Source organism: Lepidothrix coronata, unplaced genomic scaffold (assembly GCF_001604755.1).
Source record: "Lepidothrix coronata isolate B3197 unplaced genomic scaffold, Lepidothrix_coronata-1.0 Scaffold37, whole genome shotgun sequence".
In the NCBI taxonomy this organism is placed as follows: domain Eukaryota; kingdom Metazoa; phylum Chordata; class Aves; order Passeriformes; family Pipridae; genus Lepidothrix; species Lepidothrix coronata.
In genome coordinates, this window is record NW_016690217.1 from 6,621,273 (window position 1) to 6,645,884 (window position 24,612).

At 37.6% G+C, this 24,612-nt stretch overlaps 1 protein-coding gene across 15 annotated transcripts in view; it reads right to left on the reverse strand.

Annotated features, from left to right (window-relative positions):
• Nucleotides 1–24,612, reverse strand: part of MEF2C (myocyte enhancer factor 2C) — a 135,297-nt gene that overhangs the window by 106,987 nt on the left and 3,698 nt on the right. For 11 of the 15 annotated variants that reach the window (XM_017812632.1, XM_017812633.1, XM_017812631.1 and 8 more), the window contains exon 2: nucleotides 17,924–18,022. The gene's annotated coding sequence lies outside the window, so the exon portion shown is untranslated. Of the gene's footprint in view, nucleotides 1–13,727; nucleotides 14,316–17,923; nucleotides 18,023–24,612 lie in introns of those variants that run through there. The other 4 variants (XM_017812641.1, XM_017812640.1, XM_017812635.1 and 1 more) reach the window with 2 other exon arrangements.

Here is a 24,612-nt window from a genome sequence, read left to right on the forward strand (position 1 = left end):
GCTGGTTAGATACCTTCCATAAAGTTTAACACACTGAGTCTTCCTACTAAACATTGAAGTGCAAGACACTCTTAATGGTAGAAGGACCTGCACTTCTTTTCCATCTACCTTCCTTTCTTTATCCTGTTTGTTCCTACTGTTAATGCCTCAGGTAGAGCTGTCCATTAATGTGTACTTTCACAGCATCAAGCGCTATAGGACCTGTAGCTGTTACCACACTACCACAACACGTGATAACATATAAGGTTTAAAGCTTTCCTTCTGTTGCCAATTAAGTCCAAAATAGTCAAATTTCATTTTTCTATTTGTATCTACTCAGCCTCTTGCTGACCAGTACTTTGCATGAGAAGGAACACATAATGACCTCACAAAAAATTATTTTGTATTATTCAGATATATTCAGGATACTTAAAAGTCCACATTTTTGGATGATCAGGATTATTTATAATTTGGAATATTTGTATTATAAAATTTAAAGGAAATCCTATAATATTTTATACAATAGCTGGGACTATTACACATATTCCAGAATGGTAGGGATTACTGCTACCACTTGAAACTGAGGTCTGTCAATGTTCTGTGATGATTTCCTGCATACACATTATTGGTAAATTTATATTTTATAAACTAGAAATTAAAAAGAAAGCTAAGATATTAAACAAATGCTCTGTTTAACCCAAGTAGCCTGGATAAAACCCTATCACTGAACAATATGTAAAAAAACCTGCAAACAAATGAATGAATTTATTCTCAGTTACTTTTTAGAATAGAGAATCCTGTATAAGTGACTACAGCAGGACGTTCTGCCACATTCTTTCCATAAACTGAGTCCTGTCAGTGACAGTAAAACAGATTGTGTGCATCTGCTGGGAATGAGCCAGATGACAGTGGAGGAAACACACATGGATACCTTGGCACAAGTACTAAAGAAGTAGAAGAAAAATGGACAGAAAGAAGCAGAAACTTCTCAACTTTAATTAAAATGGCTCTCTAACAAAAGTGAAGTTATCTAAGAGTCTGTAGCTTTGCTTTAGACTGTAACTCTCCAAAAGCCACTACATATTTATACTCTACATTATCATGTTTACTCCCTATGGTACTCACATGGACACCATTACCACAGTGTCTGGGTCCCACAGAATTTGCCTCAGGGAAATACCATCTCATTCAACAGACAGGGAATTGATGCACCAGCAAAGTGAAATCCTCACTGTCATCTAAAATAGGTTCTGGAAGAAAAAGTTAAATCCACACTGCCCAAATCCAGGCTGCCATCCTAGATGCAAGAATACCCCTCCCGTGCTTAGCTGCACTCTCAGACAAAAATACCGTTATACCTAAAATTGACATTAAGCAAATAACCTGCTAGTATTCTAGCATTACAGGACTAGGGTGACTGACAAGTTAAATTAGCACAAATGGTGGTTGAGTCAGTTTTGCTATTGCTGCTTGTGTCCTCTCAAGTTTCACTCTTGATTATGTGGATTGAGAGTCCAAGAAGGCTCTAAAAAGAATCAGTGAGTTACAGTTGTCAGTACAGAACAGAATTGCCACCACAAATAGTGGTAGCTGTGTGTTTGCATATAAAAGGAGAACCTGATCTTCACTAAGTGTTAAAAAGCACTCCTCAGCTATTGACTCATGGCAGCAGAACTACATGCTTATGCACAGGAAAGAATTCAGAAATTCTGCTGAGTCTGTAAAATCTTTTATTTCAGCTGTAAAGTAACTTACATTGCTTCCCTTTCGGTTAATCACTGGAAGATAGACCTAATAAACATGAAAGAACTTTTTTTTTTTAAGAAAACACTATTCCGGTTACAAGGACATACAAGCACTTCTGAATTTTGCTCTGATGCTCCATACACTGTTTCGCCTTAGACATCAGCAATAAGATGTGATTGCCAGCTGAGTGAAGATTAATATAGCACCTAATAGCCTGAGCATCTCAGCTAAACTGGAGCACCTAGAAGTCTCATGAAGCCAGTAGTCTCAGCCTGTATGTATTCTGTTAGAGTGACTATTCGATACTCTGACAGTACTTCAGAATCACATTAGCAAAATGGAATTCTTTTGACTTTATAGAACCCATACAGATCATTACATAATACAATTAACATCCAGAAGAGAGAAGATGAGGTATACTATTCTTGCTAAAGAAAATCTCTAGAACAGCACATTACAAACCTTCATGTACCATCTCATTTCAGGATGTGCGAATGGCAACCGCACATGTACAGATTTTAACCCCCAACACAAACTCAAAAAACTGCTTAAGTCTGCTTATAATATTCCTGATCAAAGAAGTGGTAGATCTTTACATGATCTTCCCAGGGTGGTCCAGAAGAAAGTAAAGGAGATCTTCTTTTGAAATATTCTATTCAAATAGTACCTTTGTTTCTAATGAGTCTGGAGAAAGAGTCAAAGTGGAACTGAGAAAAAGAGGTGGATGTTAATTAACAGCATGAATTCTGTATATAAAGCAGTTTTTAGTAGGTCATCAAGTCAGTGGAGTTATGCTAGAATGCACGAGCAAAGGACATAGTGTCATATATTCACTTACATCTGGAATACTGTTAAACTGCTATATTAAAAATAAATATATTAATATATGTGGATAAAAGTTCTCTTCTTGAAATCAGAATTTCCAAATTATAGTGAAAGAAAAGGAAAAGGTAGCAGCACATTTTTATAATTTATAAGCTGCTTCAAGCTCTTGGATAAATACTAGTCAAGACTGAATATCGGCACAACTTTTTAACCAGTTGTTATTCTTCTTCATTTATTCAAGCATAATAATGTGGTCAGGAAATCAGGTTAGGATTCACACCCATATATTCAGCAGGTACATTAGCTATACAAGAAACTGGCTGAAGAGGCATGCAGGTTAGGTCATAAAGTCTTTCCTAAAGGACCACCCAAGCTCTCCTGAAGATGAGTGAAACATGAACATAATGGCTATTTTTTAACTATTTGCTCTTATCTAGATTTATTAAACACTCTTCAGTAGGTTGATTTATTGCACCCTGAAGCTGTATTTGCTGTCTCAATCAAGCTATAATCAATCAGTTACTCATTTACAGCATGGTCATTGTTCTCATATTTAAACACCTCTTCATCTTCCCACCTCCTATCCTGGATTTCAGAGCTTTGCTAGGCATAGTATATCTTAGTTCAAGAAACAAACTCGAAAGACTGAGGTCACTAAAAATTGTGAAAGACTGTCACAGAGGTATTTACAATCCAGTTTCACATATTTAGATGAAAACACTTGCAAATGTATAGTTAAAACAAAAAGAATATTCTTCTTATACGTTTTATTTTATAAAGTAAAATCAAAATTTTCTGACAATGCAATAGGAAAGATGGCATGGAATTGCAGTTATTTAAACTAGTTTTAAGTTACCTTACAGATGAGAAACACACAAAGACCTGCATTTTTTTAGTAAGAGAGATAAAAGAGAATGAGACTAACTTAATAGCTAAGAAACTATGGCATTCCAGTGAAACATGACTCAATTACAGTCCCTCATTTGATGAATATTTCATTACCTATACAAAAATGTGATGGCATCACATTTGGAAACTGAGTAGCTTTCTCCCAGAATATTCTATAGCCAATTGATAAAGGACCTTTCAAGAAAGACAGAATTTTCCATTAACTGCTCTAAATTAACGGTAAGAAGTATTTCCAATCAGGTTTCTCAATTTTTGATTTTCTACTATACAAATTAAATCAGCTTTTATAAAGAATTTATAGACTTAATCTTGGGATGTGGATTCCAGTAGACAACAGGACATAGCAAAGTAAAACCTGATTTTTCCTTATTTATGTTGCCCTAAGTCCTTTCTAATTATGTGAATACATACTGGCACAAATTTTAGGTTTTAGAGTACCTTAGTAGAGTTGAAAATTTTCATCCATGTTTTGCCCTTGAAGAACTGAGGTGTTAAGTAACAGATTCTCGTTAAAAAAAAAAGTTTGCAGTTCCATTTAAAATTTATATTTAGGGGTTCTGAGTCCCTTTGTATGCACTGGACTGTTGTGCAGCTTCTGTGCTTCATTTGCAGATTTTTTCACCTTGCATCTGTTGCCTCAAATAAGGTTCAAGTACCTTTTTGGGGATGATGATTAGTGAACTGAAAAATTAAGGATGAACAATATATTTTTTTAAATCTCTCCATTATTTTTAAGTTTTGGAATTCATATTGACGGATTCTGCTCCCTGGTCCTCTTAGAAATTGTTACCTATGGGTTGCATGTGGTGCTGGAGATTTTTACAGTCAAGAAACTTGCTCAAAATTTGAAACACATTTTGGAACTGATCATGCTGTATGTTGACTTTTTCAGTAGAAAACCTGTATTTTAGATATCTAGTTTAGATCATGATATATTTAAAATGTGCTCGGTGAACAGACACAGCAGTAGGTATTTATTCACTATTCTGCATTTAAGAATAAGATTTCTACCAATGTATGAAAATAGAATGCTGATGATTCTTTCTTTCACAAGTATCAGCAGCAGAATCTCACAAAACGATACATCTTTAGACTCCTTGTGATTTTAAAGAGGCCTTTTTGATATAACCACATTGTATTTCGAACTTATGTCTATCAAGCATGGAAGCTGTTAGGATTTTTAGGATGATGTTTAATTCACAGAGCAATCTTTTGATCCATTAGTGGAACAGCTTCCTCCCTCCGATCACATCTGGAAAACAGTAGAGCAAAAGGAGCAAACAAACACTTTCTTCCTGACTATTCTCAAAATTACTTTGTATCAGAAATCCGTAGGAGTTACATTCCATGCCCTGTTGGAGTAGTCCAAGTGGTGATGGTCTCATTACGGGTTTGCCTGTAATTGTGTACATAAAAATGTGGTAGAATAGAGTGCTACTGTTTTACAGTAGTGACTTTTAGCAACTTGTAACAGAAAATCACCACTTGTCCACATGCATGACAAGTTCTGCACTTCAGAACAGACCACAATATCTTTCTTTTTAGTCATGTCTCTACTTCCTACATCAGATATTACTTCATATTGTTATTTAGTGACAAAACAAAAGTTAAATAAAAAAACACACTCAGCATCCATTGAAAAATCCTTCTGCTCTAAATTACGTATTTTACTACATGATTAGAAGTAGGCGGAAAAAATCCTAATAGCATTAAAAATGCCACACAAAAATAGCACTTCATCTACTGCTTGCCTTGTAGTTGTCATAAAGATTTGCATTATGCCTATGACCAGTGTATCATACCTCTGATAAAATTTTTAAGAACACAAAATTCCGGATGGTTATTCTGCAGATCACCACAGAATGTAATACTGAGCCTGTGACACTATATACTGGAATCATAAGTGAACTAAATGCAACGTTCTGGATGAGGATTTAAGCACTGTAACCTATACTGAAGATAGATTCTCATTTTCCTTTGTCAATGACAAGTTTTTGAAAATCTACAAAAATATTTGTCCAATTTTCAACTTGTATGCCAATATTATAGGATATATAAAAGAGCATTCTTCTGTTTCTATCCCATGCATCATCTTTTTTAGTGCAACATCAACATAAAACAGAAACACCAGATCCTATGGTCATCCCAGTGAAGACATGCAGATTTATACCTACCAAGCATATAGGTATTATTACGGGCAGTTCTGCTTTAACTAGGTAGCTTGTCAACCATTTAATCAAGTTTCCTTTTAAGAACAAACTGGAAAAGTACTTTCCAATTAATATACATTTTAAATGTAACTTTAAATTATTTCCACATTTTTAAATGCGTGTACCCAAAAACATGAATGAAATTTTGCTTTAGTTTTAAATGACCATCCCAGTCCAGAGGCTCTTACCAACATTTATGGTCATATTTCTCGTCTCTAAAATTTGTCTATGTGTACAAAAAGTACATTTTGTATGCCACTGTATGGATGCAATCCTCCAGCTCAGTATTCTGAAATAAAAAATGTGCCATGTAGAATTTTAGTAAGTATACAGATTCACACTTATTTCATATATTGCACCAGGGTAATAACCTGGGTTTTTTCTTATACTTCTGCTATATCAATTCCTTGTCTTCACCTTATACTCATAAGCAAGCTAAAAGAAGAATTAACCATTTCTCTGGGATTCTGTGGGCAAAACAGGTTCTCTTCAAATACTGCTTCAAAGATCTGTTCCTTATAGCTATCGAACATATTTCAACAATCATTGTTATTAAGAACACTGCCTTACATCTGCAACGATTAAAGATTATTCACAACAAGACAAATTCTATACACTTCAACAGGAATTTCTGATGAAAAAACTCTGCAAGATTAAGGTTTTAAGTTCAACTACTATGTATTGTCCACTCTCCTCCATTTGTATACTATCTTACCAAATATATCATAGCAACATTCTTCCTAACCTTCCTCAAAGCCTCCCTGTTTTGCTGTTTCTTCCACTTCTCATACTCAGAAACACACTCAGGACACAGATGGACAGAGATAAAGCAGGCCTGAGGATAAGTCTAGAGAACATACTGTCTCCTGCTGGTTTCACAGAATATCCTCAGACTGTACTAAATTTTTTCTAGTAGTTGCTGAGGCATTCTCGTGGGATATGGCAATCAGAGGGGAGTTCTTGGCAGCACAAGTCTGAGGCTAAAATGCCAGGCTGAAGGGGATGCATGGGCCAGCATTACAGGATGGTCACAGAACCTCACGGTCCTGTTGCTTCTTTACAATGCCCTCCCCCCCATCTTTAGGGACAGCTTTTCCACCCAGCTGCAATGAAAAGCTTTAAAACAATCTTCACTGAGAAGTCCATATTGAATTTTTAAATGAAAAGTGCTGCAGTCTAGCTTCTTACACAGGTGAATATGTTCTGGGACATTATAATTTCTTTAATGATACAACAATAACTAAATTATACGGACTAAAATAATGCACCATTGTTCCGAATATAATGTCATAACAAAATATATTTATCAGTAAGGGGAAGAATTTGTTAGAAATCACATAAATACCACATGCTACTATGTTACATATTTTTTATGTTACTAGAAGTAATGTTACACATGGACAATGTTCTGCACTATGTTTACTTGTGCAGATGTGTTTTAAACAATTTCACAATCCTTCTTCCTTGTCCTTTGTACATACTTTGCTAACAGCTATCGATTGACCACTTAAAAGTAAATAGTGAAATTTAACTGACCATGGGTTCCAGAAGTGGCATGCATCCTGTATCTATAAAAGCAAACATAAATAATGTTTCTAATTCAGTTTACTTAGCTGTACATCTTGTGATTACAGTAAGAGAGGTAAAAGATGGAAACATTAGGGGGGAATTCCTAAGCTGGTATTTGGCTAATAATTTTCATTATAAACTTCACTTGATCAATTATATAGATGAAGAAATAGGAATCAGAGAAGACCTGTTAGATTTAATTCTAAGTTTCATATCGGCTTTATAACCTGGGAAAAGAAGGTAGAGAAGTTTTATGCCATCTGTTCAATTCCGTCCTAATCTGTGGGCTGCCTTATGGTTAACTTAAATGAAGGCAGCAGATACTGATTGACTTTTGTGGATCGGCTGTACTGGTCAGAATCTCTGGAGCTCTCTTCACTCGAACTCTTGTAGCCTACCAATGCCATGGAAGGTGGCAGAAGGCAGAGATAAGTGCATCCACCCCGCTGGAGCAGGAGATTGCTAAATCACCTGTTCAGGGGATTACAAATGGGGCCTAGGCTACAGACCTAACTGGTATGATTACTGAATCCATATTGTGCCAGTGTATATTCCATACAGTATTAAAATAATTCTCAGATAATTTATCCAGAATTGGTTCTAAGTAAGTGGGATAAGGCACCTGTAGAATTTACTAGGATATATTTCTACAATCTAAATGTATTTAGTTGTTCAAAGAAAAAAAAAAAGAAAGAAGGGGTGAAAATGCTAGATGGAGTTCTGATTGGCTGTATTTCAGAGTAACAACTTGAAATTCCTTAAAGATTCTTTTTGTCTACGCTTCCCTCTATTTTTTTTCCAGACTTGTTTTCTCTTTGCAAGGGGAGAAGCCACGTAACTACATGAGAAAATTCTATTACTAGTACGTTAGCTTTCCTGGCTGAATAACAGGTGCCATTTGCATACTTTGAAATACTTTCAATATGTGAGGAAGTGTAAAGGCTACGCTTCTATGTGATGTTTAGTGGATTAAATAAATGACAGCTATCGAAAAAGTCTCTTTGCACTTTAAAGCTACTGGGAGAAAAATGTGATATTAACAGGGCCGGTGGCAAAACACAGTTCTAAAATCTCCATTTTTGAAGTATTCTAAAACCAATTACTAATTCCTATGACCAAGATCTGCATACATAGATTTAACTCTCTGTATTCAGTGAGAATTTTATCTGTAAGCAGGTCCCTAAATTTACCACATATTCATTGAGAAGAAGACACAAATTTTTATTACCTGTATTAGCTGTTAAACTTTGATATTTTAATTGCAAATGCACTCTATTTCTCTTTAAAACTTCTCGAGTTGAACAAGTACCTAGGAATTCCACTGCTTTTCTTGAAAGCCTTAGAATAATAGACTTTATTATCAGTGTAATCATCAAATTGATCTCATACTTTACATAAAACTGTGTGACATTAAATTGTGCAAGAGTGAGCTCAGTTTTGGCAGCTTCTTTATATTATAAGACTGAACCTGACAGATTCAATATACAACTGAGGACCATATGTTTTATTTTGTCACACTGATGCTAGATAACTTTTTGAAAATTATATACTTCAATTAAAAAAAAATATATAATTCTACTGTTTTATGATACAGCTGAGTGGTTTTTGAGATATTAATGAGTTATATGTCCAGAATGCACTTGTATGAAAAGGACACTGTATTTCAGTCTTTACCACTTCAAGTTCCGTTTCAATATTTTATGCACATGATCGCCTTTTCAGAAGTACTGATCATGCAAATAGACCATTAAAAGAGTAAGGTGCACATTTTGTGAATTTGAAGACTGTCTTAATACAGTTTTCTTGTTATAAAGCAGTAAAATAACCAGGAATTGGTTATTTGAAACTATTTGAAACTATTCTTTGAGAACTGTAGTGAGTGAGTGCACCTCAGATCAGTCTTTTACACTTTATTTGGCCATGAGGTACTTCAGGATATTTCAAACGGTTCTATAACTGCATTTATTGCCTATTTTGAAGGCTTACTTTTAAAGCCTACAAAAATTTTTAAAATTCACATTTGAGCCTAATAATACATTGTTGAGAAGCTAGTTTAATGCACATAGGAAACAAAACTAGAAAAAGAAAATTTACTTTATATAACTTAAACTTTTCAATATACAGCTAGGCAAAGCGAGAATGAAAGAAAATAAAAATGCACCTTCAGTATCCACTAAGATGAAACATCTGAATTTATGTGAGTTTCCTGATTACAATAACACATACAAAATTAAATACATAAATATTAATTTTATGTATCACAGAAGATGAAGACAATGACAAAAACAATGTTTACATTTATGGTTGACTCATTAGTGTTTTATTATGTGAAACACTAGGAGGCATCAGTTGGGTAAAAAAAGGAGTTCCTTTGAAAAATGGTAAGAAATTATCATAGGAGTTATCAGCTTGCAAGTTTCATACTTCCAAATGTTAAAGGCTGTACATTATAACTAAATTAGGCAAATAGGCAAAACTCTCTATTCTCACTGATAAATGACATAATAAGGACAACACTTAATTTCTTAACTATTTTTAAACCAGACTACTACGTTCACATATGCAACACAAAGAATAGTTTTACAACACGTTACATTTTTAAAAATAACAGAATAAAATGACTTATTTGTTCTTCAATATTATAATTTTTGATAAATCTTCTTGTAAGCTCTTAATAGGGTAAGTGCAGTGAATTTAGTATAGTTCTAGGCACTTTTTAGTCCCTAGGCATTTTTAAGTCCTAAGCACTTTTAAGAACTTTTAATTGCTGTTTACAGGATATCATCTAGACAAAAATATTTTTTAAAAAAATCCCAGAGTACTAATCTACTACATTTTAATTATATTTCCCAAAAGCAGTGTATTAAACAGCATTTATAAAATTTGCGTAACAATGCCACAAGTGGCTCTACCTTTCACAAAATAGTCATGCAAAATCAGTAATGTCAAAATTGAGTTTTCGTTGCTTTGAGTTGCATTTAACAATGACTAAGCAACAGAGTTATAGTTATAGTCATAAAATAATCAATTAAAATTGAAGTGTGCCTTGCCATGTTGCAGCAATCAGCTTTTATCTCTGCCCAATCACAATGACATGTGAACTGCCTAATCCTTCTTTTGTAAGGCACATAAGACTTTGTTGTCACTGTTGGTTTTGTGAATCGCCTCTATAAGCTGGTCTGATTTCCTAAAGATGACAGATTCCAGTGAATAGACAAGCTCTCCTGCACTGCAGTCAATGAGACAGTGACATTAAAGTGGAGGACTGAAGACACTCGCTTTTAATCACCTGTCCACATGCAGCATTGACCATCAGTTCTGACAAAATGACCTTAAAGTTGGTCAGAGGACCCGAACAATTACTTTTAAAAATTGAAAATTAAGAAATTCAATTTTTCAATTTTTTACTTGCACCATCAGTTGTTTTGCTGACTCTGATCTTCTAAGCCCATTTTGTTTCTGCAATAGGTTGCAAAATTGTATTTTCAACCTTTTCAAATACCAGAATTCTAACCCTACTCTTAAACTTGAAGTTTTCTAGCTGTTGAGATTTACATATATAATTTTTATGTATTTTATATCCAAGTTACTATAGAGCCTAAATGAGAACATAGCAAAATCTCTCTGCTGATATCATAAAGCAAAATTTTAAAACTTAAAATACATCACAAATATAAATGTTCTGGTTATTATTCAAAATGCCAGAACAAGGACTATAAAATCCTTGAAAATATATAGCACCTTATGTAGGTTCATCTTCATCATTAGTGTTTTCAAAAGAGTATCAGCACTTGATTTTTTGATAAATTATCATGCAATGTAGAGCAGTGATGTCAAACAGGTAAAAATGAAGCCTATGTATCAAATGCTTTTTCTTTCAAGTAACTAATAGCAATTAATGACTTCTTGCTCAATGAGATGTAGAAATATCTTTAGCTGCCTCTGAAGATGAACTAAACTATTCCGGTGAACAATAAATTAACCTGTTACAGAGAAGTAAAATTAAAAGAAAATAAGGTCGTAAAAGTATTCTATTAAAAACTCCTGCTCAGTTCCTAAGTTTCTATGTAATTACATTTATCTACTGAATAGTGAGTTATTAAAACCTCTCTTAGGCAAACATTTGGGAAAAGCTTCAGAAAGCTTCATTCCTCTTTGTCAATAATATTTTAGGTGTTTTAAAAGCAGAATCATGTAAGAGTAGCTCTGGTTTTGAATATACATGTGGCAGGTAGATGAATTGTTTAAAAAAAGTAAGAAAAATTTGCTGATCCCATATTAGAAAAAAAAAAATCACAGTAAGAAAGTATTTGTCAGAATTTTCTTCTGATGCTCCAAAACTAGCAGCTCAGAAACATACTACTCTAAAAGACTTCTCTCAAAGACTATTCATCATTTAGTACCAATTTCTATAAGGCTCTTAAACTTAAGTTTCCTTTTTCTTGGTCAATTAATCTTAAGAGGATACAGACAGTATCTGATCCTTGCATTCTTTTAAAGGACATTGAAAGTGACATTCTTTACATCTCTGTCCTGTGAGAGCTTTGGGACAGGCAAGACGTTTAGATCTCCTTGGGGCCTGATCCTGTAAACCATTATCCCTGTGACTTGCTCATTTTCACACAAGAAAAGTGTTGACAGTGGGACTAGTTTTGTAGGAACTGCTTGCATGAAAGAAGGTTTCCATGTTCAGGTCCCAGAACTATCTTTTCATACTAGCTATGTAGGGCATACTGGTAAAAATACATAGGAACAAGTTTTTAAAATAAAAAACTTGTGTATGACAAGGAACATAAACACCCTGAATTAAGGGCCACTGTCTTAAGTTCTTCTTCAGGGAATTTTTCTATCACTTCCAAAGGAACTCAAGCATGAGCAGAGACTTCAGTGTTAGACACAGTATGAATTATGTACTCATTGGTATAGAAAGAATAATATAATAGGTATTTTAAGAAAACTAATAAAGTAAGAAAGTTTTGCAGGTTCTTTGAATTCATGTAAGGTACCTGAAATCAGGTAACAATAGTCGTTTACAAAATAACAATTCCCCAAAGTACCCATTTGTCAGATCATTTAAACTGGAAATCAGTATGTATGTACACAGCCTCAAATACAGAGGCTAGTACTTGTTCACAGGTGGTAATATTTTCATGCCCTGCCAAGCCTCTAGGGTTTAGTTATTATACTCCATATAAACATCTTTATTCTTCAACCACAATAGCCAGGAAAGTGCGAATGAATGAAATCTAGTCACAGTTGCATCTAATATAATTTATCATTCATCTTGCAGTTATTTTAAAGTACAGATATGAAGCTAGGACATTTGCCATTAAGCTGATCGCCACATATGTGCTAGGAAAATTTTGTGTCAAAGCAATTCTTTTCTGATCACCAGTAAAATACTGGTGAAGTGCCTTTTTCTGCTTAATTCTCATATCTTTAGTCTTAAATTGTGTATTACGGTATTTATTTAATATGAGAATGCAGGTATTTGGTAATAATAACCATTATATACAATAAAGAAAACAGAACTTTTCTGTAAAACACAATGTCTAGGTATCCACAATGATTCATTAAGTTTTGTTTTGCAATGTGCTGCTTTGCTTTTTTTTTTTTTTTTGAGAAAGGGAGTTATTAGTTTGTCTTTATATTTGTTTTGTTTTTCAGACTGACAGAAGGTCACACTACGTTTTATGGTAAACACGAAGTATTATAGTTACATAATGCACCAATAGTCTTATAAGTCTATCATTTACATTAAACTTTATCTTAGCCTGTATGCAACTGTACTGCAACTACACCAGCCAGTTCTGTAAGGCTGATTAGCTCTACTCCTTTGTGTCAACAAATGTAAAGATTACTCAAAGTACTGCATAAAGACCAAAGCATACTATTCCAAAAGAGGTTTGCAGTCCATTACTTAAATTCCCACATCAGTGCAAGGGGTCTTTCCATCACAAATGTAAGTATTCAAATGAAAGATGCATAAAGTTAAACACTTGCAAGTACGCACTACCTAAACTCAAGAACAGAAGAGCCTGTGATAAAACGAAGTTTAAGAGCATTTCACTCAAACTGGATCCTTAGTTTGATAAATCAGAGTGCATGCACTACAAGGTCATAGCTTTTAGTGAACTATTTAAATCAAATAGGCTTTTAGTGAACTATTTAAATCAAATAAGATTCCAACACTTCAATATCAAGCACACAAATAATGAAAACTAACTTCATCAAAGTTTAAACACTTATGACACTGATACAGACAAGTCAGCAATAATTTACTAGATAGTGATTTAACTATGTTATTTGTCTAACAAGTTACTGTTAAGCAATTGCACAATTATACATTTAAAACGTCTGCAAGCAACCTCAATCCCAGTCCACATAAAATGACTGATACATTTTTCAAACGCAATAGGAAATGTACCTAGGACTTTTGTACCATGCCCACTATATTTTATTCCAGTGCTGAATTTCACACGTACTTACATTATAAAAATTTAGCTGTTTGGATGATCAGACTAGTCCTTCAGATATTTTCCTTTTATAGGAAAAAGAAAAAATCCCTTTACTTCTTCCAGCCTTAAATATTCACCACCTGGTTCAACATGCAGCCGCCTTGAATCACACACACAACCTTCAAAGTCAATCCAATAAGCAGCCAGAAAGATGCCTGGTGTATCTGTGTGTGTGTGCGCGTGTGCGCGTGTGTGCAGCGTGGAGGAGGAGAAAGTGGCTGAGCTGCTGGTCGGATTAAAAGTAACCGGACTCGTCCTGAGATCGTCCAGGAAGGAAGTGACAGCAGGCGAATGGGAAAAGGCGAACAGCTCACAGCCTTTGTAACATCGCGGACGGGAAGGGGGAGGCGAGAAAGGGATTCAAACTACACGCCTGATGAAGTGTCCTTTTCTGCTTCGCTCTCTCTTCCTCCCTTTTCTTCTCCTTCTCTGTGTCTCTATTTCTCTCCCTCTCCCACAATCCCAAACGAATGACACTCTCCTCCCGAGCTGGAGAAATAATCAGTTTCACTCTTGCAAAAAGGGGGCGGGATCAGATCCCTAAAGCGTTTTAATAAAACAAACATAGAGCAGCAGCAGCGGCAGCAGCTCCTTGCCCCTGTAGTCTAAACTAGATTGATAAATTGCTCCACTACACTACTTTAATTATGTATATGGAATGCAGAATAAATCACCGAGCATCAGCACCTCAATCAAGCACTTTTTAAATGATAATTGCATCTTGGGTGAATCAATCTTTCCATTCCTGACATTTTGCTAATTTTAGTTCTACGGTGGGGGTAATGGCATATGCCACACGCAAACCTAATGACAATCCTTTATTATACCGAGCGAAGAAAAGGCGGTGACCCAGTGCGCGTTTCCCCCCTCCTGGGGACGGTAGCGCAGAAAGCAGAGGGCGGGCAGGGCAGGGCAGGGGGCAGGGCAGGGCAGCCGCGGGGCCAGACCGCGCACCGCCCGGAGCAGCACATCCGCGGTGGGGCCGCCCGGGGGGCGCGTCTGTGGCCGAGCCCGCCCGCCCGCCGGGCCTGTGGGGCAGAGGGGCTTCGAGCCGTCCCTGCGAGTCGCCACCCCAGTGTGCCGGCGACGGCACCTCTGGAGCGGCTTTGCCCCCGGCGGGCGGGCCGGGCGCCAGGAGGGGGCACAGCCGGCGCGCGGCCGCCTGGCGGCCTGGAGGTCGCCGGCCTTTGCGCCGCCCCCGGAGCGCAGCGGGGCTGCGGCCCCTCGGCCCTCCCCTCCTTCTTCGCAGACCTGCCGCCCAGCTCCTCGCACCTTGGCCGGGCTCCCCCTCCCGAGCCCTTCGCTCGCTGAGCAGCCCAACTTCCCCAACTCATGCCGCTCGGCGTCCCGACGCGTGGGGAGCGGTCCCGGGGCAGTGCCGGCGCAGCGGCCCTTTCTCGACGGGGAGCACCGACCGGATCCCGGCCGGATCCCGGCCCGCTCGCCTTCTTGCGCGGGTCCTGGCCACGGCCGGCTGCTGGAGACGATCTCGTGTCAGACTTACCCGCAGAAATGCAGCACTGGCAGCACGCTGTGTGAGAGGACAGGTTTTTTTTTTTTTTTTTTTTTTTTTTTTTTTTTTTTTTTTTAAATAGGTTCATTTACTTCTAAAACCGGACTGAAAGGACTGCACTGTATAGGAGCTTGAATCCAGATTAAGCACATGGGGTAATTTGTGAGTAAAACTGGACTTTGCAGATACTTGTTTTAATTTCCATGCAGATAGCCAACTTCTACAATCCTTTGAGAGCAGCAGGGGAGTTTGTAAAGGCACAGACCATTATTTTTATGATAGATTAAGGTACTGCAAATAGGAACAGCACACATGATAAAACCAAATGACTGAATTCAAACACAGTGATAAATATATATTTGGTTTATTTTAATACAGGTCTTGCAGTCTTTTCCCCTATAAACATCTCATTGGGCCACTGACCTACTTCCAAAATATTTGACAGTGAATAAATACCTTTTCAGTACAACTATACTTATTAAAACATGGATGCTCAAAGCATGGTCAGAGCAAAACAAAGCTCAGGCAGCTCTAACAAGCACCCTGCAATTGCTCTAAACGCAGATCCCTAGAGAATACTGCGGATCTCATCATGCCCTGTTTCGTCTGGGTGAGAGTGCACAACTCTCCATGGGCAGGCAGTGACACGCTACAGATGCACCCACACCAACAAAGATAGTGATACTGATGTGCCCAGAACCTACAGGCAGCCAGACACGAGCCAAGCACATTGTACACGGTCGTGAGAGGCACATACACTCTGCAGTGGCAACAGCAGAGCCCAAAAAACACTGGGGAAGAAATACTTTCTCAGCCTCTGGTCTGGAGGGAAGCACAGCAGGAAAGAAACACAGAACAGTTACATGGGTTGTACCTTTGCTATGCCTCTTCTGCAGACAATTTTGGTCTCCCAGCGCGGCATCCAACTACCCAGTAATATTTGTATATTCTTAGTGGCAAAAATAGAAAACTCTTTTAAGACTTCACACTTTTTGCTCTAATTGAAAATGACTGTCATCTGTTTTATTTTGTGCAGGATGTGTAAGTTTTCTGGTTTCTGGTTAGTTGGTAACACAGCCCTTTGATTGGCAGCACAGAAGACAAGCACTGTCATATTCTGAAAGTAATTATTAGAGTAAGCAAGTATTTCAGAAAATCAAAGTATAGAGCAGCTTGGAACATCAACTACACCTCCATGTGGGCACTTGTGGCCTAATCTTTATATAGCTGTGACCTTCACATACTGGAGCACCTTAAAGCCATGCCAAGTTTTTGTCACGAGTACAATTTATCAAGCCCATGTAAAAGACTCCTCGATTTTTAAAACAGGGTTCAGACGCTAGATGGACAAACAAACGGGAGGGATCAGGCTTTCTCACTCATCTCAGGGTTAGGTAAGGCATGAATTTATGCAGTATCATTTCAAGTGTTTAGGATTTTTTTTTTCCTCTCATTTTTTGCATTTCATTTAAAAATCTGGGATAATTTCAAGCAGTGAAAAACCTTTGTTGTGGTGTATGCACTTCTACTGATGCTCCACAAATGCACCATTTTCAAATTTCTGGCATGAGACTTAAATCTGCCCTTTTCTGCTGTCCACAGTTCATGTGTAGGACTGCTGACAAAATTATTTTTTTCTCAATCCACCACCTGAGGCACGCAGTGTTTTAAATGATGAGACATCAATCAAAGTGTAATAGTTATAGAATAAGATCTCCAAAGCTTTATCAAAGAGGGTATCCAAGCATCTCTTTCCCTTACAAGTGTGATTATCTCAAGGTAACATTTCCTTTGAAGGTGATTATCAAAGTCCGTTTTTGTTCTTTTGAGGATGCAGAACATATCCTTCCCTAAGGAGACATGAAATTGCCAGCTTACATCCTTTAATGGCATTTAAACCAAAAAGCATTGAGGTTACTACGAAATGATCCACCTCCTTTGCATCTTAACCCTGGGGTGGCTTGGTTTCTATTTTCTGTTTAAAGTTCTGCTCAACCCCACTCCATTCCATGCCTTGCTCTCTTCCACCACCTCTCTATTTGTTAGAGCAACACAGTATAACTCTTCTTCCCATGTCTGGCTGCTTTTAAACTTGGCCCATGCTGGGTGCAGCGCTTGAAGTGAGCTTTACAAAATTATTTTAAAGTGAGCTGGGGTGGTTACCACAGCAACCCACCTTGAGAGAAATAGAGGCTATAGATTAATCTACCCCACAAGATTATTCAACAGTACTGTATTTATTCTTCATTCATTCAGAATATTCCCCCAATCTGTATGCTTTCATAATGAACAGAAAGATATAAATCAGATAATTTCAAAGATAATAGGATATATATTCCAGGAGCACAATTTAAATGCTTTGAAAACCACTGCAAAGAAACAACATGCACATGATTCTTTGCAAAATCATTTAATTGCAAAAAAATATCTGCAAGGTAGGCACAGCTGACATATTAACTTTAAATGAATTGGCATGTGATTACTAAAATGGTGTTATACACATCAACCAATGATTACAGAAAGCCTTTGTCACAGGAGTACCTGTAAGTACATAACACAGTAGAGTTTTGCTCTCCAGGTTTTGCTTTTAACATAAATCTCAAAATAATAAATAGTACTTTGTAATAGAAATGCAATAAATATTAAACACTCACCACATACACCCTCTTTATTGTCAAAATCATCCGCCTCCAATGCTTTACTTAATCTTTCCCATAGTAGTTACTTCAGAGTTTACACTTCTTGTTCGGCACCTTGGATGTTTAAAAGCAAAAAGTAGTATATTATTAAAATGCAAACCTATAATACTTAAATATACTTAAGGAGATTTATGAAGCAATTTCTATAAAAAAATACGAGTCTTTACTGATGTGCACTTAGGCCTAAGTTACTTGTAAGTAACTTGGCATTTTCAGAAGCTGTTATAAACTCCAACTTGATGTTTTCAGAAGCTGTTATAAACTCCATCCTACCCTAGGGATGCTATACTATCAATAAAATTACAAAACTATTGATTGCAGCCTCCACCCTCCAGTTGGCATTTATGATTTTACATTCGTTTTGGAAAACACAGCCATCTTGTTGTTTAATAAATGCCTGTTTAAAAGTCCAGGCCAAAATGTAAAGTTAAAGTTTGGTATATTAATTTCTTCCTTTTAACTGCAGGTGTATATGGTGCCAACACTCAGGCATGTATCTCCTCGGGTCTGCCTCAAGGAAGGCGACACTGGGTATCATTGGGAGAACCTTTTTTACCCCAAGATGCTCGTTTTTCTCTGCACCTATGGCTGTGGAAAGGGGGTCCCCACTGGAACGACTGGGTCTGGAAGAGCCTCTGCCCCTGCCCCGACCCCTCGCACCTGCAGACACATTGTTTCCCCGGGGCTTCTCCTAATTTATTTATTGACTCATTATTTCTAGGGGCTGGGGTGGCACGGGAGGCACCGCAGGAGCAGGTATGACTCCGGTGTCCGGCCCCATGTCCTCAGGCACCGCAGCCCGGGCGTCTGGCAGCCCCGGGCAGCCGTGAGAGGCAGGGAGCGCCCGGGAGGCCCTGGGATCGCTGCGGAGCTGCCAGGGTGTCCCCGAGATCCCTTGGGGTGCCGGCTGCTGCGGCAGCAACCGCCCCCTCCTCTTCTTTCTCCTCCTCCTCCCCGCTCCGTTAGGAAGGCGTTGAGGCGGCGCGGGGGGCGGTGGGAGTCCGGCCGGGCTGACGCCAAGGCGGATGGTCCCGGGGAGGGAGGGAGAGCGGGGGCTGTCCCACTGCGGCTGGAGAGGGGCAGCCAGAAGGGCCGTGGCTGTTTGGGACTGGACGGGAATAGCAAAGTCCTGACAAAAGCTGGCTCTAGGGGAGGCTGGAAGCAGAAACCTGCCCAGCGTCCGCCCGCAGAGCTGCCCCCATCGGCCCCCTCCGGAGCTCGTTCAGAGCCGAGCCTGTTCCCAGCCTTTGCCCACCGCTTCGACCTTTGGAGCGAATGGGTGTCACTGGTTTGGGAGGCAGGAGCACCACTCTGCAGTGACAGCGAGGCTCAGGGTGCCAGTCGTGTCAGCTCAGACCGGGAACAGAGGCTCCCCTGGAGCAGGGCGGGTGGGAGCCGGGGCGCAGAGGCTGCAGGGAGGGCTGGAGTGCGACCACATATAGGGCCAGGCTGGTGAGGCTGCAGTAGCACGTGGAAGTGCTCCGACACCGACTGATGGGTGTCCAGCAGGCCAGCGTTGCAGCCGTGGGGTGAGGGGTGTAGCAACATTTGGAAAGGCATCATAATTTTATTTTAGGCCTCGATGGAGGGCTTGGAGGTCAACTAATCTGGGGCATTATCTGTTACTTTCCAGGCTTTTTGAAAGTTGCTTTTTCAATTTCCTCTCCACTACCTTAAAAAAAAAAAAAAGAAAGAAAGAAAAGAAAACTAAGATTTTTAATGCTCCCTTGCTGATATTTTCAAGGGCCTTTGCAGGGAAGAGACTGATTATAGAGGGAAAAAGACTGCCAAATGCACTAAGTCAACAATGAAAAGGGAGTTTATTTGTTTTGCTAAATTGATTCAGTTCTAGTAATCTGGAGTGCTTCATTGTTACCAAAGGCAGTTTCTGAAACTGTAGTTTGCAAGTTGATATTGTCCTTTAAATATCTCATAAACAGCTGCCCAAGGATTATTTTTATGCAGGAATTCTTTTAAGTGTAATGCCTTTTTTTAATTATTTCTTTTTAAACTGTTTTCAAACTAGAGATAAGAGGTAACTTCTTCATAGTCAACTTCCTTCTTTTAAAGAACATAGTCAACTGTTTTCTTTTAAAGGTTACATATTACTAAAATTGTCCTAAAGAGTGTAAAAATAGTATTTATTACTTTGTGAATGATAACACAGACTAATACTAGAATCAGATTTGGGCCTAGTGATACTCTATTTGTTTGCCACATATGCATTTTAGAAATAGGTAATACTTATGGTATGTAATTTTTTTTTTTTTAAAATATGACTGAAATTGCATCTGAAGGAAATTAACAGCTATAGAAATGTTGAATCTTGTGCTTGGCGGGGAACATGGATGCTGTGAAGCCCATGTGGCATGTCCAAAGTTCCCTGCAGTCTGTTGAAATCCAGTATACTCTGACAGGTTGAGATGAGACACTAAAATGGAAGCTCAGCCCTATGTCAATGGCCACCCAGATCCTATTTCTGCCTCAGAATTAATCTGAGTATGCTGTAACTCAGGTTCCTGTACTAGCCACTACTCTCTATAAGTCATTCAAATGTCCTTATCATCCTATGACAACATTCCACCAAATGTGTATAGTTTATATATACATGTACGTATTTTAGGGGTGTAACACTTGTAGTCAATGATCTTACTTGAGTGTAACTAAAGGAAGAATTTAACCTACTAACCTTTCCCCTGTTGAGATTTAGGGACTCCAAAAATGTGAGTCTAGACTTGCATGAAAGAAATGCATCGGGGGGTTTGAAGTTTTTCAGTGCTAGTCAGAAATTGGCAAGCAAACCTTCAGTCTCAGACAAACTCAGTAATTAGTTTCTATTCTACACCCCTTTCCCTATCTCTTCTGACATAAAGTTAATGAGGTAAAATTCCAGGCTAAATGTTTTTTTTTTTCCTATGCAAAAATATAAAAATAGATCAAATGTAAGTTTAGAGTGGAAATTTGGAATCAATTCCCCATCTTAAAAGGGTTTAAATACAGGAATGTATTTAAAGAATAATTTTGGAAATGTTGTCATTTTCTTGAACTGTTATTCATCAGTCTGATAATTCTGCATCTTTGTATCAGAATATTTTTTTTTAAAAGCAAGGCATTTTGTGGAAGTGTAATTTACTGTGTTGTTTAATACAACTGTGATTGAAGTCTACCTCGATTTTTAAACAGCCTTCACCCAAGAAATACAATATCTTTATTATTCAACTTGATTGCCAATACAGAAGAGCTATCTCTCACAGCCTTTAGAGTTGATACAAACCAAGACAAGTTTGTATTTAATTGGTAATTTATGCAGCTTTAGACGTTTTAAACCTTTTCACCATCAGCTGGGTATTTCTAAAGAAGTTTCTCCTAGGGCAGTTCCTCTTACTTATGTCCAAGAGGAAAGGCTCCCAGAAATTGTTTCAGAATGAGTGTTTAAGTAAGATCCACCCTTCTTATTCCTGCTACCACATTTATTTGTCCATATGATTGCCCTCCATTGAATATAGAGGATCTCCCTGTGATTCCCTTTCGTTTTGTGAAAAGTTGGTTGGGAGCAGGGAATGGATTTTTTTCGGTTGTACATTCCTTCTATTTTCCAGAAATGGAATTGCCTAACTAAGGTATTGTGATATTTTCAGATATTTTGCTAAAAAATCCACAACCCAAACCAAAAAATATGATTGCACTCCCTTGCTAATTGTGTGACACTCAAGCTTTTGTCTGTCTTGCTCTGCGTGATGATGCAATACAGAAGCACACAGCCGTAGATGGCCAGAAAAGGCTTAATTAAGTATTCTGCAGCTGCTACAAATTAGATCAGCATCTGCATCTGTGTAGACAATGAAATTCATGGTAATTCTGAGGGCCAAGCAAAGTAGAGGTTTGTTTTGGATAGACCCTTAGCCACAATTCAAACAAAATTCAAAACCAAACATGTTCTAAGGGGGAAAAAAAGGTTGGTCAACTTCGTGTCCTCTTGCTAAAAGCCACTATGGTTTCCTATTTTGGCTATAGATACATATTCCAGTGTAGAACATGAAAGTCAGCTGTTACAGTATTCCCAATTGTTTTTTCCCCTAAAAACAAGTTCTCATGACTTTTCCAGACTTTTCCATCCTATATTTTGGATGACTGCACAGTTTTTTGCTGTTTCTCTGATAATTTGCCTCTCCTTCAGATTTCATACCCCTTTCTGGAGCCCAAGTTGGAACAAATCATGTATAAATTTTAATGGTCTATGATCTGACCAGGTCTAACAAAGTATGTTTTATGATATTTGCATATGTTTTATGATATTTGAATATAGAAGACAATAGCAATAGATTAGTACGTAGAATGAGAGGATGAAGGTATTGCTGGCAAACTATTTTGTACAGATATGCTTGCATGCAGATATCAAGAATTAATAGGTTATTCTCTGGACATTTTAGGAAAATGCACTGGTTTTAGGAGTTTGCAAACTCCTCAGTACTAAATTCATGTTTCTGTTTTGCATTTGAACAGCTTCAAACACAAGTGTTGACCCATATGTCTTCTAAGTGCTGCTGTAATACTAATATCTCTCTTATAAAAACAATAATTAATATAAAAATTTTATTAGATATTTTAGGGAGGCCATTTGAAGGTTGGCAGCTCTTCTTGATAAGTGAAGAAGACCTCGTAACCTCTGCGACCATGAAATGCAATTGCAGAATAGTTGGGTCAGCTTTTAGATGTAATTGTACCACCTATGTTTATCTATTTAAAACTTCCATGAGCCTCCAGCTGTGATGTCATTGGTTATAACTCTTCCCATGGAAACACTTTAAAAAGTTGACATTACTGAGGTTAAAGCCTCAGATCATTAAGGATATGTACTTTGTTTTGGATGTATTTTGTCAGAAATTGCTGTTACTGTCATATGATCCAGTTTGAGCATCTTTCTACAGCTCCTGTATGATGCAAACAGGTTTAAGTTCCCATTTTGGGTCTGTTATGTTCTGCAAGCCTGCACCAATAAGACTGGCAAGATCCTGTTTCAGCAATGACTTTATAGATAGCTACGCTGACATGGTTAAAGGAGAAGAAACCTGATTGCTAAATTGAAGTTCCTGCAATTGGGGGATTATTATTTTTGTCAGGCAACTAAAAACCATGCAAAGGCAACATCAGGATTTTTTTTTGTTAAACAACTCAATTAATTAAGTCCATTTGAGTATGTATTGAAACTTCTTTAACTGACCTAATATATTGTTACCTTCTTTAGTTTTAAATTCTGACTGACAAATAAATATGGTGGAACTAGCATTTGTCTTTACCTTTTAGATCTATAGTAGTTGGAAGGTCTGTGCTGTAAAACCTCATTATCTCTGGATGTGACTTAATTGTTCTCTTGATTGTAGCTTAGCTATAGGAGCAGGATATGGGGAATGGGTACATATTTGGAAGGGGATTATGAAATTTTCTTGCTCTTGAGTGAGACAGAAGTGTCTTTTTGGGGTGTAGATATTCATGTCGAGGAAGATGAGGCAAAAGGCACATGGGAGGAAATAATTTAAGAGGGCTGTTGCTAGTGGGGGTAGACAGGTTAAGAATTTTTGGATTAAAGTGAGATTCAATGAGGAGTTCCCACATCCTTTTTGCAGATTAAACCCAGCAGTTTTAAAGCTATTTAAAGAATGTTTTCTCCCAGGATTAAAGGAACCAAGTGCTTCTTTGCCCTAATTGGGAGCTAGTTCCCTTGTATTTCTGAGGAAGAATACAACCCAGAATCTCACTGTGGTGAGATTGTGGTGGAGTATTAAATGGCTAATGAACTGATTTAATGCAAGGACTCATAATGAAATGGACAGCCGTATCTTTCCAAGGGTAGGAACTATTTCCTGATATACAAGTATATTATTTCACGGTCCCTTCTATTTTTCTCAACATTAGTATACTCTTCCTTTAAAATTATCAAATACAATAATAATTTATCATTACCAAGCATTCTTTCTACAATAATTTCAGGTTCAGGAGATGGATGGATACTAGGGAAAGGGCTATTTGCAGTGTAGTTATATTGTATAGAAAGTATCCTGCTTCCACTTTAGAAAGCAAAGAAAACAAACAAGTGCTCCAGATATCTATAGCAAAAACTATAGAAAGCATCCATTATGTATACTTCTGTATTGTCATTCTTATAGCAACAAAAAGAAAGTAGAGAGAGAGATGAAAATTACTGGGGGAGAGCTTTTTTGTTTAACAAACCCCAAACAAAACAGAAGACAAAACCCATCAACACAGATACAGAAAGGTTTGTTTTGGAGGATTTGTCCTTAGCAGCTGCATATCATTCTATTCAGCTTTCAGTTTTTTGCTCTGTCAGATGATTGTATGTTTCAGGGTACAGTGCATTAGCTACATTAATATTAGATTGAACTTCATGTGCTTTATATGCTATAAGCACAACTTTCAAGTATATAAGTAGAACTAGTAATGCTATAGATATGTGTTTATAAGGGTATATATATATATTTGCAATGCTGTGTATATATATAAAGCTGTAATTGCTTTTTTCATTCACTCTGTGTATTACTTTATTTATTATTATTATTATTATCTGTGTAGTTATTTTACATGTTTCCAGCAAACTCATATGCCTGAGCTTAAATCTAGTTGTTTAT